The sequence below is a fragment of the Rattus norvegicus genome, chromosome 10 (genome assembly GCF_036323735.1).
Source record: "Rattus norvegicus strain BN/NHsdMcwi chromosome 10, GRCr8, whole genome shotgun sequence".
NCBI classification, from domain to species: Eukaryota; Metazoa; Chordata; class Mammalia; order Rodentia; family Muridae; genus Rattus; species Rattus norvegicus.
The window spans coordinates 17,163,563-17,180,639 of record NC_086028.1 but is presented as its reverse complement, the minus strand read 5'-3'; the positions used below and the strand labels follow the sequence as shown (position 1 = coordinate 17,180,639).

The 17,077-nt window shown below is 46.4% G+C and overlaps 1 long non-coding RNA gene across 7 annotated transcripts in view; it reads left to right on the top strand.

Moving 5' to 3' along the window:
• LOC102552476 (uncharacterized) overlaps nucleotides 1-17,077 on the top strand; it is a 29,325-nt gene continuing 12,248 nt past the window's right edge. The window contains exons 1-3 of one of the 7 annotated variants that reach the window (XR_005490102.2): nucleotides 1-2,746; nucleotides 3,983-4,049; nucleotides 15,098-15,192. This is a non-coding gene — a long non-coding RNA (uncharacterized LOC102552476). Of the gene's footprint in view, nucleotides 3,870-3,982; nucleotides 4,050-15,097; nucleotides 15,193-17,077 lie in introns of all 7 variants that reach the window. The other 6 variants (XR_005490103.2, XR_005490101.2, XR_001840129.3 and 3 more) reach the window with 6 other exon arrangements.

Below are 17,077 nucleotides of genomic sequence, written 5' to 3'. Positions count from 1 at the left end.
CTGGCACAGGGCCATATCTACCTCAGCTCCTGAGGCCTCAGTTTCTGCAAGCTGGCTCCCAGATGGCCTGGAGCTCTCCTCAGAGGGCAGAGATGGCTGCAGTAGTCTGGATAGAGTTTGAACCCACCTAGCTCTTCTGACCCAGGCCTTCCTGTCCTTAATACCTTTCTGGCCCACTCTGATGGATTGCCAAGGGTAAGTCAGGGCGCCACCCAGACATGAGAACAGAGCCAACCTCTGTTGTGCAACGGTTGCACACGTCTCTGTCCTCTGATCAGGCCTGGGAGGGCTGAGCAGCTGTGATCTGTCGTTCAGCCCCCTCCTTTGAGAGAAGTGAGGCTCAGAGAGGTTAAGCAACTTGTCCAAAGTCACACTGTGTTCAGAACATCCTAACCGGAGTCAGTGTGGTGCCAGCTGCTTGGCTGACTTAATAGCCCTTATCTCTTGCATTGGCTTCCTTAGAAATACAGGCAGAATGGTGGTTCTTACTCCAGTGTGTAACATTTGAAAGCAAGGAAAAAAAAAAAGACAAAATGTATCGGAAGGCAGTTCTGTGCGGGGCAGTAGTATCATTGTTACCAGCAAATTCAAGCTGTTTTGAGCCTGGGCCAGGAGCGTAGCTCACGGGCTGGATGTTGGTTGGAGGAATTGCATTACTTCCTTCGGAGTTTGCACATCTAATAGGGACAGCACCCGTTCTGTAGGGTGATACAACATCAGAGAGACAGAGAATGACAGAGTCCAAGCCAGGAACCAGACCTAGCCCTGCCTCTCTCTGCAGAACCTCAGTGGCATGAAGCCTAAAATATTTACTCCATTAAAGGGAAAAGTCATCCAGCCCCTGACACAGGCTGGTGGCTGGAAGGCCCAGGAACACATTCAGTTGACTTGCACTATTGTTACTCTGTGTCTATTTATAAACTCTTCCTCCGGGGTGCATCATAGAATTCTACTGGCTTTGGTCCCCTATTTCAGTGTGTAGAAGGCACATTTGTCTTGTCTTAACAGTTCTTTTTTTCCCCCATCTTTATTAACTTGAGTATTTCTTATTTACATTTCGATTGTTATTGTCTTAACAGTTCTTTTTTTTTTTTCTTTTTCTTTTTCTTTTTTTCAGAGCTGGGGACCGAACCCAGGGCCTTGCGTTTGCTAGGCAAGTGCTCTACCACTGAGCTAAATCCCCAACCCCGTCTTAACAGTTCTTAAAGTGTGACTTAGGCAGAGGCCTGTCCTAGTCAACAACTGGTAGCAACTTCCTTTCTGATCTAGGCATGACTTAGCGAAGTGGGGATTAGGGTCCAAGACATTTAGGTCCAATAAAGTAACAAGGCTTATCATAGAGAAGAATTAAAATATGTCGTCACGAAGCCACGGTGATCAGAGCAGGAAATGACCTCAAACAAACAGGGGAACTTCAGGAGCTTGTTGCTTATGGCAACCGAGGAGCCTCGTAGTGGGGCCTCAGCCTGGAAAGACGTCAGAGGAGTGGGCGCAGGGCAGGGCCTGTGTTTTTCTCCTCTGCAGTAATAATGCCCAGCACATAGAAAGACCACAGTCTGTGAGATACCAAAGTGTCTTTAAGAATGCATGTGAATTTCTTCAGTGCCAGGTGCTTGGAGAGCTCTAAACCAATGTGCATTGGAAACACTTGGCAGGTGGCTCCACTGACTGACACTTTCCTCCTGGGAGCCAGCCCCTGTCTGCCCAGTAACCTGGTAACAGTCATAACCCAGCAGACCACTGCTCAGAGATGCGTTTGTCTCTGGAATAATACCTCCTAAATTTTTGCTGTAGGAGCATTCCCCCAGGAGGATCATCTGCCCCTCCTCGCAGCATGTGAACATTAGGTCCCCAGTACAATGCTCAAAGCGAACACGCCGACCAGTCCAGGAAGCAGCAGAGGGGCAGAGGTAGTGAGATTCTACCATTTCCACGGGCCCCTTCATGGCCCGAGGACATAGCCCATCAGCCATAGCTGGCAGAGTCACACAGTGCCATGCGCTGACTGAGGGAACTGACGCCTGCAGGAGAGGTGATGGCTCTCTCCTGGTTTCTTTCCTTTTAACAGAATAGGAGTTGAGATATCATTTCCTCTTCATAATTAGGAAACAGTAATTAACATCATCGGGAGCAAATGAGGTCTGGGGGGCTGGGGAGAATTGTCATCCAAGGAAGGTGCAGAATCGCAGATGAAGACTTGGAGATCGTGAGACCCAGCGTCTCACTTTCCCCTGTGTGGGAAACTTCCTTGGAGGCAGCTCTTATTAATAACAACTATCTGTCTCTCCTGGAGGGTTGCTGGGAAGCTGGCCTTCTGCTGTGAGCTTCCTATTTACATCCTGGTATGACTGTGATACGAACCCAGAAGGAAGAGACCCTTACTGCCGCCATGTGACTAGAAAAGGGAGTCAAGGCCAAAGATGCACCCCAAGTGCCCCCGATCTGCCTTCTAAGGCCTTTATCCTTATCTTCTGGGACACAGAGTAGGTGTGGCACGTGGGTGGGGCGTTACGGCATTCATTTGTCAGGGATGATAACTTGCAGGGGCCATGTCTAGATGCTTCTGGAAAGGGGAAAGCGAATATACTGGCACCCTGGCCCTTCAGCAGGGCCCGCCTGACTCACTGACCGCACTGGACAGATGACTCATTCGCCAGCCTTGACCTCAATGGGTTTGGCCACCCATGGAGAGTGAAGTCACACCTCCAGTGCCCTGAAGCATTCTTCTCAGCCAACTCCAAGGCAGGTCAGGAACAGGCTTGGGTGGGTCTGCTTGGGGTCAGGGACAGGAAAGCCCATGCATGCCTCTGTTGATCCTGACTGGGCTGCTCACAGAGGCCTAAGCCTTCCCTCCAATGGCTTATTTAGCAGTAGAAACACTACAAACCAAGAACCAAGTCCTCTCAAGAACAGAACTTGGTCAGCAATCAGTGTGGAAGGCCAGGAGTGTGGTAATGAGGTGACCACAAGGTCCTGATGGGAAAATACAATCTTCAACTTTCAGCAAGCTGTTGCTGATGTTTGCTGACCCCCCCTTTGGGTTCCTGCAGATGACGCCCCCATCTCTGTATTCATATTTACCTAAGGTTCTCTCTGTGCCAAAATTCCCCTCTCCACAAGGACACCATCCATGTTCGATCAGGACCACTCTGCCCACCTCGCTTTGTGAGCCACCATGTTGCTGGGATTTGAACTCAGGACCTCTGGAAGAGCAGTCAGTGCTCTTAACCGCTGAGCCATCTCTCCAGCCCTGCCCATCTCACTTTGACTTGCTTACGTGTGTAACTGACCATGTTTCCAAATGTCATGGTCTGCAATACTGAGGGGAGGGAAGATGTTAGTGAGTCACTTTGTCTTCTGTGCTTTCAAAGAGACCCCTTCCTAAACGTTGTACAGATATGTTCCCTGGATAGGAGGGCCACCCCCATCACTCTTGGGTATGATGATTCAATACCCTGAACACGTCACTTGACCCGTGGGCTATTCATTTAATGTAAACCATGCGAAAAGACGCAAGGGTGAGTTGCTGTATTTGACTTTGTGTCATTAACTCCCTGGAATTAAATGACACTCACACATTCCACCAAGATGCTGTAAGGGGCTGAGTGTGGAACCACAGAGGGGGCAACAGAGCCACAGGCACCAGAGCCCTGAAAGATTGTGCATCTCAGCTCACGGGGACGTGACAGACATTGATCTGTGGATCTTGAGGATGTGGCTGAGTAGGGCTTCTAGCCTAGCATACCTGGCTTCAAACACTTGGACTGGAGCAGCAGTGGAACAAACAGCAGCCCTGAACATCTGGCTCCAAGCTTAAACCATACGAATTTTACAACAAAATGTGGGAAGATTCCTCCGTAATCCCATAGGTACTTTGAGTCAATTTAGAGTTCAAAATTTAAAAACAATTGAAGAAAAGTTTTATAAAAATTAAAGCCATGTTGTTATTTGTTTGTTTGTTTTGTTTTGTTTTGTTTTTAAGTAATATCTTCATGATCTGAAGCTCTGTAGGCCAAAGGGCAAAAGGAAGGAATGTTTCTAACTTGGAGGTAAGTGCTGATCTCACCAATCACAAGCTCTCCCCCAACCCCTGCCTCTGTTTTGTTTTGAGACAGGGTCTTTCTGTAGCTATGGCTGTCCTTTTTCTTCTTGTCTGTGGGTTGTGTTTGTTTTCTTTTGCTTTTCGAGACAGGGTTTCTCTGTGTTACCTTGGCTGTCCTGGAACTAGCTATGTAGACCAGGCTGGATACTCATAGGTATATCCGCTTGCCTCTGCCTCCCAAGTGCTGGGTGTAGAGGTGCACACCATGCCTGCAAGAGAATTCATTATGGCCATCTCTAAAGCAGAAAGTAAGGGAAGCATATTCCCATAAAGAAAATGAACTCTCCTGGCCTGCCTTGGTGGTTGAGGCAGCATCAGGGATGATAAATAAAACACAAAACTTATGGGCCAAGGTCACATTCGACACTCGTGAGTTGAAAGGCATGAATAAGAAAGAGCTCACAACTGAAGAAGTCAGTCACTCCCAGCTGGAATTTAAGTGTAAGGTGCTTTTAAAAATTAAAATGCAGACAGTCCCCAGTTAGAAAGGAAAGATTGGGGCCCTGCTCTTCCCGAGGCTCAAACCTCTGCTTGGCTAACACCCTAAAGGACAGTGCCATGAGAAGCCTATAATATTGAATCTCTAACCTGGACAGCACAGTGGCAGCTTCCCCCTCCCAGCCAGGACTCTCTGAACAGTGTGGAGAGTGACTTCATGCAAATCACAGAGGGCCGGGCCATCAGCTCAGCCTCACCTGCTCTCCTGTACCCCCCCCCAGAGTCACCTCCCACCTGGCTGGGACACTGGGGAAAATGAAATGATCCAGCCCCATCCCAGTGATGCCATTGTCCAGGGTAGACAGGATCACACCGGAAATGGTCTCTGAACCATGGGAACTGAGCACAGAAACAGGTGTCTAACTCAGGTGAGGAAGACATCAAAGGAGGGGCTAGGTTGGGGAGGACACCTCTGAAGGGTACTACCTCCCTGCACCCAACCCAGCCCAGACTCTGGGCTCACCCAGTCTCAACCTTACCCTTTCCTAGTTCTAGGGCAAGATGCTGGGTAGAGAGGAAGTGCAGAGAGACTCTGTTTCTCAGTCCTGCCGAGAGCCAACTTCGTTCATTGCTTACTAATGAACAGCAAGAGAATAATTAGATAACTAGATGAAACTATAAATACATACACCAAAGGGTATGATGTATGATGGGGGGAGGGAGGGAGGGGAGAGAGAGAGAGAGAGAGAGAGAGAGAGAGAGAGAGAGAGAGAGAGAGAAGAAATACACACACACACATATAAATAATTTAATATCTATAGGGGTTCAGTTCCAGGGCCTCCCGCAGACATCAGAATCTCCAGATGCTCCAGTGCTGGCTATAAAATGGTAAGGTCTATGTAGAGAGCATACATACATTCTCTTGAAGTCTAAATCAACCCCGGGTTACTACTCTACCAAGTACAATGCAGATGCTGCTTGCTAATTTTATACCAATACCCAGGGAACAATAGTAAGAAACAGCATGGCGTATGTGCAATACCAATGCATTTTTTTTCTCTAAATACTTTCGATTCCTGGTTACGTCCATACAGCAGAAGCCACGGATAGAGGGCTGATTCTGCATGTTTGTGTGAACATGTATGCAGGTGTGTGCACAAAAGAGATACATAAAGTGGGGAAAGAGGGAGGACCAGATCTTTAGAGAGGAGAGGGGGCAGGGTGTTTAAGGAGGGTGTTCCAGGAAGACCGTTGGGAGAAGCTGACGTTTGAGTAGCTGTTAAAGTGGAGCTGAAGTGAGCTCTGGGTTACCTAGAGGGAGATCATTGTAAGTAGATACCTCAAAACAGGAACTAGCCTCCCAGGGACCAACTTAGCTTACCAGCTTAGAAAGGAAGAGACAAAACCAAAAACGTCTATAATCACAGGTGACATAATCCCATGTGTGGAAGGGCCTAGAGAGTGTAAGAATAGACTAAGAGAAGCAGAGCAAGAGTGCTGGAGAGTAGACTCGGTAGTTAACAGCATTTGCTATTCTTCCAGGGGACCCTGGTTCGGTTCCCAGCACCCACAAGGTGATTCACACCAACTCTCTGTGACTCCAGTTTCCAGGGCATCCTCTTGGAATTTCCTCTTCTGACCTCAGCAGGCACCAGACACGTCTGCAGGCAAAGCATCCCTATGAATAAAATAAGTCTAAAAAACCAGTGAAAGAAAGAAAGGAAGGAAGGAAGGAAGGAAGGAAGGAAGAAAGAAAGAAAGAAAGAAAGAAAGAAAGAAAGAAAGAAAGAAAGAAAAGAAGTGGTGTGTGGTGTGCTAAAGAAGCACCTGCCTCATTTGCACGAGGCCCTGTGTTCCAACCTTATCACCCACTTAAAAAAACAAACAAAAACAACAACAACAACAATGTATACCCGTGTCGAGGTCACAGGTTAAAAGAGTGGTTACAGAAGTCACGTTTATTTATAGATTCCCAGGGAACAATCAGAGAGCGAAACTAAAACCATGACTCAACTCACAGCAGAAGGGTACAGATGGCTACTGAGTGATACCACAGACCTTTGCCGCCGAGAAAATAAAGGTGAAATAAGTGGAGTGGCCTCCCGTGTTGTTAGAGGAGAAGATGTGATGGTTTGTGACGATGTTCATTCTCCTCAAAGTGGTGACGAATCCACGAAATTCCTGCTAAAGTCCCCCAGGCTTCTCCTTGGAGTCTGTGAAGCTTGACTCTAAGATTAAAAGCATCTAGAATGACCAAAAGAGTTTAGAAAAGAAACAGAATTATGGGACTTTCACTTCCTGACTTCAGATGTTACAGTATGGCCACAGTGGCTCAGTAGCAGCAGTGATCAGGGTGGAATCAGTGGCCAGGGCAGCAACAGTGACCAGGGTAGCATGGTGCTGGCAGGTGCTGGCAGGTGCTGGCAGGTGCTGGCAGGCAGGCAGGCAGCTGAGACAGGTCTGGCAGCTGAGAAATAAGTTCTCACTGGTGGCCAGCTGATTTTGACAAGGGTGTCAAGACAATTTGCTAAGGGGCAGATATTCTGTGTAAAGGCACTTGCCAAAGGCCAACATTTCACAAGTCTTCTCCACCTAGTAAAACTTTCCTGTAAATCTTTTACTCTCTTGATCTATCAAACTTTCCTTTATGCAAAGGCCGTCCTCCACCCCCACTAGCCCTGGCCTGGAGTGGCCAACACCCTTCCCCATTTCTTTCCTTTCCTTTGTGCCAATTCTTTTAAAACTACCCAATCAAAAAACAAACAAACAAACAAACAAACAAGCAAACAAGCAAACAAACTGAGGCTGGACCCAGCCAGCAGGTGAAAGGCACAGTCATTATTTGCATGAGAATAAACGTAAGTGAGCGTCCTGCCCCGATGTAATTGCTTGTCCCACTTGGCTCATGACATACCCTTTTTTGGAAAAACAAAAAAACAAAAAAAAACAAAAAAAAAAAAGGAATTGCCTTGCTGAGTTACTTACACTGTATTGTGCTTGTCTTTGTGGAACACGGAGAGTATTTGTTTCTAACACCACAAAGCCCGATGACACTAGTTAGATTGCCCTGAGAAAATACCATAACCACAGCAACTTGAGGAGGAGAGGGTTTATTTCCACATCACAGTCCATCATTGAGGAAAGTCAGGACAGGAGCCAGGAGACAAGAACTGAGGCAGAGGCCATGGAGGAGTACTGCTTACGGGCTAGCTCAGCCTGTTTTTTCATAGTTCCCAGGACTTACCTGCCCAAGGTTGGCAACCCCCACGATGGTCTGGGCCTTCACATATTAATCACTAATTAAGTAAATGCCCTATAGGCATGCCTACAGCCCAACTTTACAGAAGCAGTTTCTCCTCTGAGGGTTCCTCCTCAGATGACGGTAGCTTGTCAAGTTGACAGGAAAAGTGGCCAGCATGGATCCCAGCACTCTCAGTGTCGGAGGGACCTGACTCCTCATAGCTGTCTTCTGACCCCCACCCATGCATACATACACACAAGATAAAAACAATGCTACTTAAAAAGAAAATAGAAGAATTGAGACCCCTCCCCCAACACACACACACACACACACACACACACACACACACACACAATTAACTCAAATATCAATAAATGTAAGGGCTAAGACAATAATTCATTCAGGTTCTAGAAAAATGAGGGCTGGGGAGATAGCTCATGTGCAAGCAAGAAGACACACATAAATTTTTAGAAGGATACACAGGGGAGGGGGGGTCTTCAAAGTTCAAAACCACAGCTAGGCAGGAGTCTTAGATACAACTCCAAAGACGTGATTTATAATGGAAAAAAAAAAGATTCAAAAGTGTTGTACCTTAAAAATCACCATTCTATAGGTCAACCTTGATTGTGGCCATCTGTTCATAATTTATGCCTATTCTAAATTATCACATCATACACATGATATTTATATACTTTCAAGTCACTTACAACCCATGGAAATAGGATGGGGGTGTAGCCACCATTAAGCCGCCACACACATAGGGTGTGCGGCCCCTCCCACATAATTAAAAAACAATAAAAATAAATTTGGAAATAGTGTTTTAAAAAGAAAATAAAAGGGTTGGGGATTTAGCTCAGTGGTAGAGCGCTTGCCTAGCAAGTGCAAGGCCCTGGGTTCGGTCCTCAGCTCTGGAAAAAAAAAAAAGAAAGAAAGAAAGAAAGAAAGAAAGAAAGAAAGAAAGAAGAGAAAAGAAAAGAAAAGAAAAGAAAAGAAAAAAGGCTACGGGAGGGAATGCATGCTTTGTAATCCTAGCATCCGGGAGGTTGAAGCCGGAAGAGCCTCACAAACTTCAGACCGGTCTGGCAATATCATAAGGCTATATCAATAAATAAATGAAAACAAAAGAGAGGCAGAGACAGAGAGGAGAAGCAGAACACAGACATGGCCAGAGTGTAACTGCACTTGTCACATAGCCTAAGGGCCTGAGTTGGATCCACAATGAGGAGGGAGAAGAGACTCCACAAAGGGGTCTTTTGGCCTCCACGTGGCATGAGCATCCCCCCATCATATACACAAAACCAAAAGTAAATTAATTAATTTTTTAAAATGAAAAAAAAATTTTAAAACAATTTCTCAAAACAACTTTGGGAAAGGACTGGAAACTTAAAAAGATGAACGACCCAATCAAAACACCGAACAAATGATAGGTACAGACATCTCTCAGAGAAAATATGGCCCTAGCTGGCAAGCACAGGAGTAGGGCCCAGCTCATCACCCTCAGGGATGGGCCCATGGAAACCACAGAAGACCACACACACTAGAACAGCAACAATCACAAAGGCAGATAAGAACACATGACCGCAGGGGTCTGGAGAAGCAGGAGCCTATGCTACAGCAGGGGACAGCATAGAATGGTCCAGCCTCTTCGGAAAACACTTTGGAGGTTTCCTAAAAGTGGAGTGTATATATAAAATAAATATGTGAATTTAAGACAAGCGTTTGATCCAGCAGTTCTCCTAGGAATCCACCCAAGAAAAGGGGGAAAAAATGTATTAACAGAAAGACATTTAAGTCAACACTGACCATAGCATTGTTTATAATATTACCCCAAATTGAAAATATCCTCATTTCTTATCAAGTGATACAATAATTTCATGATAGGAAAGCAGCCAGACCAGTAGGCTGTCAGACAATATATAATATTCTCCACACGTATCACTTACATGTCCAGAAGAGGCAACTTTCAAGAGGCGGTTGCTAAGGGGTGGGATGGGGATTCTGAGTTGTGCACTTGCACAGTATGAAATTCACAGTATATAAAATATGTGTGTGGGGGGGGGAGCTGCACGCGGTAGTGCACACCTTTAACCCAAGCAGAGGCAGGCGGGTCTTTGTGAGCATGGGGTCAGCCTGCTCTATATAGCCAGTTCCAGCCAGAAATTCATAGTGAAACCCTGTCTCGAAACAAATAAATTTAAAGGTACCACAATATGTGTCTTTTTATCTTTTTAAAAGTGTGTGTGTGTGTGTGTGTGTGTGTGTGTGTGTGTGTGTGTGTGTTTAAGAGAAAGGGAGATAGAGGAAGGAAGGGAGGGAGAGTGAGAGAGAGAGAGAGAAGGGAAGGAGAGGGGTAGAGAGAGAGAGAGTGAGAGAAGGAGAGAGAGAGAGAGAGAGAGAGAGAGAGAGAGAGAGAGAGAGAGAGAGTCTGGAGACTCTGGGGCTCTAACCTCAGAGCCTATATACTGGACAAGCCCTAAGTGATAGAGCCTCAGCCACAAGTCCATTTTTTTTCAATAGGATTCAGCTTAAGGCTGCTCTTCATGGTAGAATAGTATCTTTATATCCTGTCAACTGTTAGCTACTATTTGAGGACATTTACCTATCAGTGGAGCTTTAAACGAAATTCACCTTAGAGATTTGTTGCTTTGTGGGTTGGCTTGTTTGTGGCAGCTTGATACTGGTGTTAACAACAACAACAAAAATAGTAAAAAAAAAAAAAACTGATCAAAATCATTGTGAAAATTTTACAACCAAATGCTGTATGTCACTATGTCCCCCAGTTGTCTTCAAGAAACCATTGACTTAGCTCAGTCATGAGAATCTCTCTGCTTGGCTAGGACATGACTTAGCTCAGTCATGGGAGTCTCTCTGCTTGGCTGGGTCATGGCAACTCAAGTGTGAGCGTCTCTGCATCTGGGCCTCTTGTCTCTCCCAGCACTGTGTTGTGCTCTGTCTTCTATGATGGTCTGAATGGAGCAGAGTGGGCAGCTAAGTGCTTAACCAGTCACTAATGTGGTGGACTGGTGACACAAGTTAGGTAAAGCCAAGGGGGTTCAGCTGAGGGTTGGGGATAAAAGACTGCAGGAGATTCCATGTGGGCGGAAATTGGGAGCTTAAAAAAGTGCAGAACCATTTATGGCTCTTTTCCCACATTCCCAGTAACTTTAGTTAAAGTCGGAGTGGACGCTGACTGGGAAGCTGGCAGCCTTGGGGTGAGAGTCCAAGGCTGTGTTTGGGCTTCAGTTTATACCTGAGCCACACCTCCAAGCTTTCCTGGTTTGCCATAGGCTGGGCGAGTTGCCACCTTTCTACTCTTGGTGGCTCATGAAGTGTCATAACAGCAAGTCTGTCATGAGGGACTGGCGTGCGTGTGCACAGGGCTCTTCCCTTCCCAGGAGAGTTTATTTTCAGAATTCCAGAACAAAGTCCAGCGGCACAGAACCTCACAAGGGCCGGCAAGTCAATGAATAAATGTGGTTGGCAGTCCAGAGGAGGCCAGAGCCAGGGTCACAGATAAGCCACCCCTGCCCTTCATTTGAGATTACATTCATGGGAGGAGGAGGAAGAGAAAGGGTTCGACCAAGTATAGGGATTAATAAATTGTGACTATCCTACACATTTGAGTGCAGGCAAGAGAAGACACATGAGGTCTGAAGCTAGGAGAGACATAAAAGTCTGACCTAGGAGAGGCAGAAGAATTAAAACTTGACTGGAAACCATGTTTGGAAAGTCTGATATGTCTGGATAATAAAATCATGGTACTCAAGAGAAAAGAGAGTTTGGACCAAGAGAGAGAGTTTGGATCGAGAGAGAGAGTTTGGATCGAGAGAGAGAGAGAGAGAGAGAGAGAGAGAGAGAGAGAGAGAGAAAGGCCAATATGGTCAGGGCAGGGCAGGACACAGGGTATGGGCCTCAAGGCCATCAGCATGCTTAGGGCTTCTCCTGGGAGTGACGTCAGAGCCTGGAGGCAGACAGCAGAACAGTGGCATCAGCCCAACTCCAAGACAATAGGACTCAACAAGACGTGAGGTGAACAGTTCACAGAGCAGGGCGTGACCCATGGAAAGCACTGAGCCAACTAATTAGAGTCATGGTTAATGCTTTATCCCCATAAAACTCATGGGCTCCAAGGGGCAAGGTTGCAGCTGCTTGTTTAGCGGCCCAGGAGGAGCCAGGCTAAGATCCAGGCCGGCATAGGAGATGAAGGAAAGGGAAGCCAAAGTTGGGGTGATCGCTCATCCACCCCCTCAGCTTCCTTGGCCTCTGAGCTTGTTCCTTGCCTGGGGTAGGGAAGTGGCTATGACTTTTCTTTCCTGACTCACTGAGGTATCCAAAGAAGGCAGACCCTGAAGTGGGCACTCGGCAGTCTCCAGAGTCTAAGGTCCAATATCAAGCATTTGTTTATTGACATTTGACTCAAGCCACACCAGCATAGACAATCAGATATCTAAAGGGGCAAGACATATTTCCCAGAAGCAGACACAAACCCACAGGGAGACGCAGATACACTGACACGTAGAAACACAACACACACTCAGACACAGCCAAGAGTACACACAAACACTCAGAATCAGACACATACACACATACACATACATACGCATAAACACACACAGACCCACACACCCCCTATACACACAAACACACCCACAGACACATGTACAAATACAGACACGTAGATACACACACCCATATACACAACCGTGCGCACAGTGTATTCACCGGTGCCTGATTGTCAAAACACTACATTCCAGACAAGGGTGAGTGTTTATAGAATGAAACTGGAGGAGGCGTGGCCTGGGCTGGCTCGCTGCAGGAGACAAAGTAGGCTATCACAGGGCAGACCCAACTGGATTCCCTACTGTAGCATCTTCCAGTCCCCAATGGCTTCTGTGACTAACAGAAGGACCACAGCAGTTTACTCTAGAAGAAAGAGAAGCTGTGACATTATGAAGAAGGCACAGAGATATGACCCTAGCCTTCACCCACAGCCCCAGAGAGAAAGTAGTACTGAGAAGCTGGGTCAGGACTGCTAGCGACATTAGCCTCTCTTCAGTGCTCCACATCTGGCATCTTCAGAGGCCCAGAGACCTGGACTTAGGAGCTTTGAACTTCCCGGTGGTCTCAAAGTGCATCCAGGGCCGGAGACTCTCCATCACTGAGGAAAAAGGTGGGGGCTTATCTGGGGCTGGCACATAATGAGTCTTCTTCGATATGGGCTCACTGAAAGGTTGACACGCATTGGTTGGCTCCCTTCCTTTGCTTTTTTAATCTCCCCCACCATCTGTTCGTTGCGATGGTTTCGTTGATCTTACATATGTTCTGTTAGTGCTGCTTCTGTATGCAGGAACGCCCTTCTATTCGGCGTGTTTTTCCTGGTGTAGGCTGACAGACAACAGTAGAGCCGCCAGTAGACAAGATGGCGATGTGCGTGTGGCTAAAGACCATGGGGATTTTATAGCATCCTGGACATCTCATACCCTATAAAGTGGGGGTTGGAGCTCTGCACCGGGCACTTCCTCTTCCGCTTGTTTCTTCTCTCCTCTTACGGAGAGGGATGGGGATCTTTTGCAAGAGGTTTGTTCTTGCAGGGAGGTGGTCACCAGCAGGAAGCCTTCTTTTTTTTAATTTTATTTTATTATGTGAAAAGCGAGGGTGGACATTCATGGATCTATGATCACAGATAAGCTTGGTCCTCCAGAGCACAGCTGCTTAAGCAACCCGGAAGCAACCTGTAACCCGGAAGCAGTGCTTGCCAAACCCGTAGAAAGGTTTCTGAACACGCAGCAAACGTGACGTGTTTCTTCTGGCTGTGCTCACCAGTTACGTCACGCGATTTCTCTCCCGTCGTGGCTCCAAACGCACACGCGTACACTTTGTTTCGCATGTGCCAACTGGCCTAACCAAGCCATGAACACAGACTGAAACTCCTAGGCCTAAGCGTCAACACTCCTGAGCACCAGAAATTGCAGTGGCGTTTTGTATATGTAAAGCTCCTGCTCTTACAGAAACAGTGGTTTAATTAAGGGGAAAAATGACTTTAGTGTTTTCCTACTACTATCCCTCAGTACAAAAGCACCAAATTTGGTTTTTTGTTTTTTTGCGATTTTAAAACGTTGCTGTTTGAGTCGCTGGCTTGAATCATAAAAAGAAAAATTAGTTGAATTTTATCTTAGGATCAAGACAGAAGTCCCAACAATTTTTGAAATGGCCCTAAATATTCTTTTGTCGTTTTCTACGAAGTATTCGTGGCTAAGCAATATTCTAAGCACTGATGATTAAAAGTCAATTAACTTTTTATCATTTTTAATATTGGCAACACTAAAAAATGTTAAAGATAGTCTACGTCCTGTAGTATCAAGTATTCGGCCACAGTTTAATTATTTCTTAAGCAAAGGTGAGTAAACTAACATACACCATTTATTTATTTATTTATTTATTTATTTATTTATTTATATTTAATATATATGGTGCCTTGAATGAGAATAGCCCTATGTCTGTCTGTCTGTCTGTCTCTCTCTCTGTGTGTCTGTGTCTGTCTGTCTGTCTGTGTAAAATGAGTGCTTGGTCCTCAGTTGATAGAACTATTTGGGAAGGATTAGGAGGTGTGGTCTTGTTGAAGGAGGTGTGTCACTGGGAGCAGGCTTTGAAGTTTCAAAAACTGTTCCGTTCTCAGTTAGCGCTCTCTCTCTCTCTTTTCTCCCTATTTGGATCATGTGTAATGATTGTGAGCTAGCATCTGGATTCTGGGAATCAAACCCAGATCCTCTCCAAGAAAAACAAATGCTCACTGAGCTCTGAGCTACCGCTCTAGTGCCATGCTTGGCTGCCTGCTGCCATGGTGGTCATGGGCTCACCCTCTGAACTGCAAACAAATCCAATTAAATATTGTGTAGGTTGGCTTGGCCATGGTGTTTCTTCACAGCAGTAGAACGGTAACTAAGACAGTGGGTATGAGTGTTTTGGCTGCATGTGCTCATGCGTACCTCATGTGCACCCAGTGTCCATGGAGGCCAGAAGAGGTTGTCGGATCCTCTGGAGCTGGATTTGTGGATGATTGAGAGCCACCATGTTGGTGCTAACCCACATGTCCTCTGGTAGAATAGCAAATGCTCTTAACTACTAAACCATCTTTCTGGCCCCTAAGGTTTAACTCTTTGTGTACACATAGATAAACACATCCATCTCATTAAAATAGAGATTTGCTTTTATCTTTAATAAATAGAAAAATTATATGTATACAAAAGAAAGGTTTTGAAATTTTTATGATTTAATTATCAGCAAATTTGATTTGATTTTCTGTTTTAAATACCTAGGTAAAAACTACAAAAGTTTCTCAGGCAAAGAGTCTGCGAATGAAGAAAGTTTAAAAAGCCCTTTGATAGAGCGAGGCTGGAAGCTGGTGCTGGAGGTGGGGCTTGGGAACCAGGGTGTGAGTGGGGTGGGGGTGGAAGGTGTTGGGTTTATATTTTTCTACGATGTCTCCATGGCTCAGTGTTGGCCTATCTAACCCAGGATGCACTGTTCTTAAAATGAATAATGACTAGCATGGTTCACCAGCTATTCCAGAATCATGGTAGATCCTTCCTTCTCCTTTCACCTATCTCAGGGGCAGAAAATGCCTGGAATAGCCTAAGGAAGGAAAGACAGAAATGAAGGCCAAGGAGGGACTAAAGTACTAAGTCTTTCCAAGCCCTTTGCAAGTCCCAGGGTCTTCTGGGCCCAGCTAACCAGAACCCCAAGTATGCTGGAGGGGCTGGCTCTGGGGACAGAATGAGGGGGTTCCAGTTTCCTGAGATACCTGACCTTGCGGCTCCTTTGTGTCATGGTTGTTAGGAAGGCATACATCTGGTGGCCACAACCTGATGATACAATCAACCATCAGGGCCACATCTGGCATTTCAGAGGACACAGAGCTCACCAAGAAGGTTTGTAAAGTGCAAAGGCCAGGGTGCTCTATGAAGATCCTGCCCCTAGCTTCCAGGGACCATAAAGAAATTCAAGAATCCCAACAGCTGATCCCAAACCACATAGGCCTAGAATCTGAGTACTTCTTAGGTCCCAGGGGCTCAACCCACTGCCCCTTAGCCTCCAACTCTGGGGTATCCCTGATAGACAGAGCAGGAGGGCAGGTGACACCTACGACCTGGGTGAGGAGTGTGGAGAACAAGCCACCTGGAGCAGCGTCCTAGCACCTGTTCCCTGACTAAAAAGGAGCACAGAGTTCAGGGAAGCCAGGACCTCATTGACCCTGGGGAAATATTTCCCCATTGTCCACTAAGCTAAGTGCCCTTAAGTTGAATGACCTGGGTTCCCACAGAGGAACCATACTAAGGCTGAAACATGGCTACACCATTACATATGATGGGTACAGACTCCAGAACGTTCTCCAAATCTGGTCACGGGCCCTGGACCTCAGCCTCCCCCACCTCCCTTTTGGAAGGTCAAAAGGGATGGGACAGAGAATTATCTAGAAAGAAAACTGTTAACAGCAGAACCTCAGAGATCTCACACCTTGGCTGAGCTAAGCTGAGCTAGAGACCAAATGCCAGCATCTGAGCAGAGAGCCAAGCTGACCTCTGAGCCTCTGGCCCTGAAGTCAAGGCACAGATAGCCATGGCTACCTCCTTTTTTTTTTTTTTTTTTTTTTTTAGAAGTCTTCTCAGCCCAGTACTTCCAAGGATCCGACAGCCTCCTTAACCCCTTGTCTCCCATTTCTCCCCCAGGTGATGTGAACCCTAAAGGGGAAGGATCACAAAAATGCAGGACCCTGATACAAGGGGGAGATGACACGTCCTGTATCAACCCCAGCCCTTACTCTTGGAGCTTCTGTTTCCTCTGTTGTTGTGTGGAATTTTTAACAGTTTAGAAAACCTTAATCCCGCCTCCAGCCGCTAAGCAGGGGTTGAACTACCTATTGAGAAAACTAAAAGCCAGGCAGGTGATGAAGACCCATTGAGCCTCACAGGGCTGTGCACCCAAGGACGATGAGGTCACAGAAGTGAAGTTGTGTGTATCTGTGAGGAGGATGATATGAGCAGGAGGAATTCGGGTGATAAGGTCATGTGGAGGGTCCCAGGTTCTGGGCCACAGTCTCTAGATTGAAGTTACAGCTTCACTGGGGACTGTGGGAACTTGAGAAAGTCCCTCAGTTTATCAGAGTCTCTACTGGCAGGCATCACAGAGCACTCACCCACAGGGCTATTGTGTAAGCTAGGGAGACACATGAGCCAGGCACAGTGCCTGGCATACAGTCAGTGCTCACCAAACAGGAGTCACCTCTATTGTCTACTATG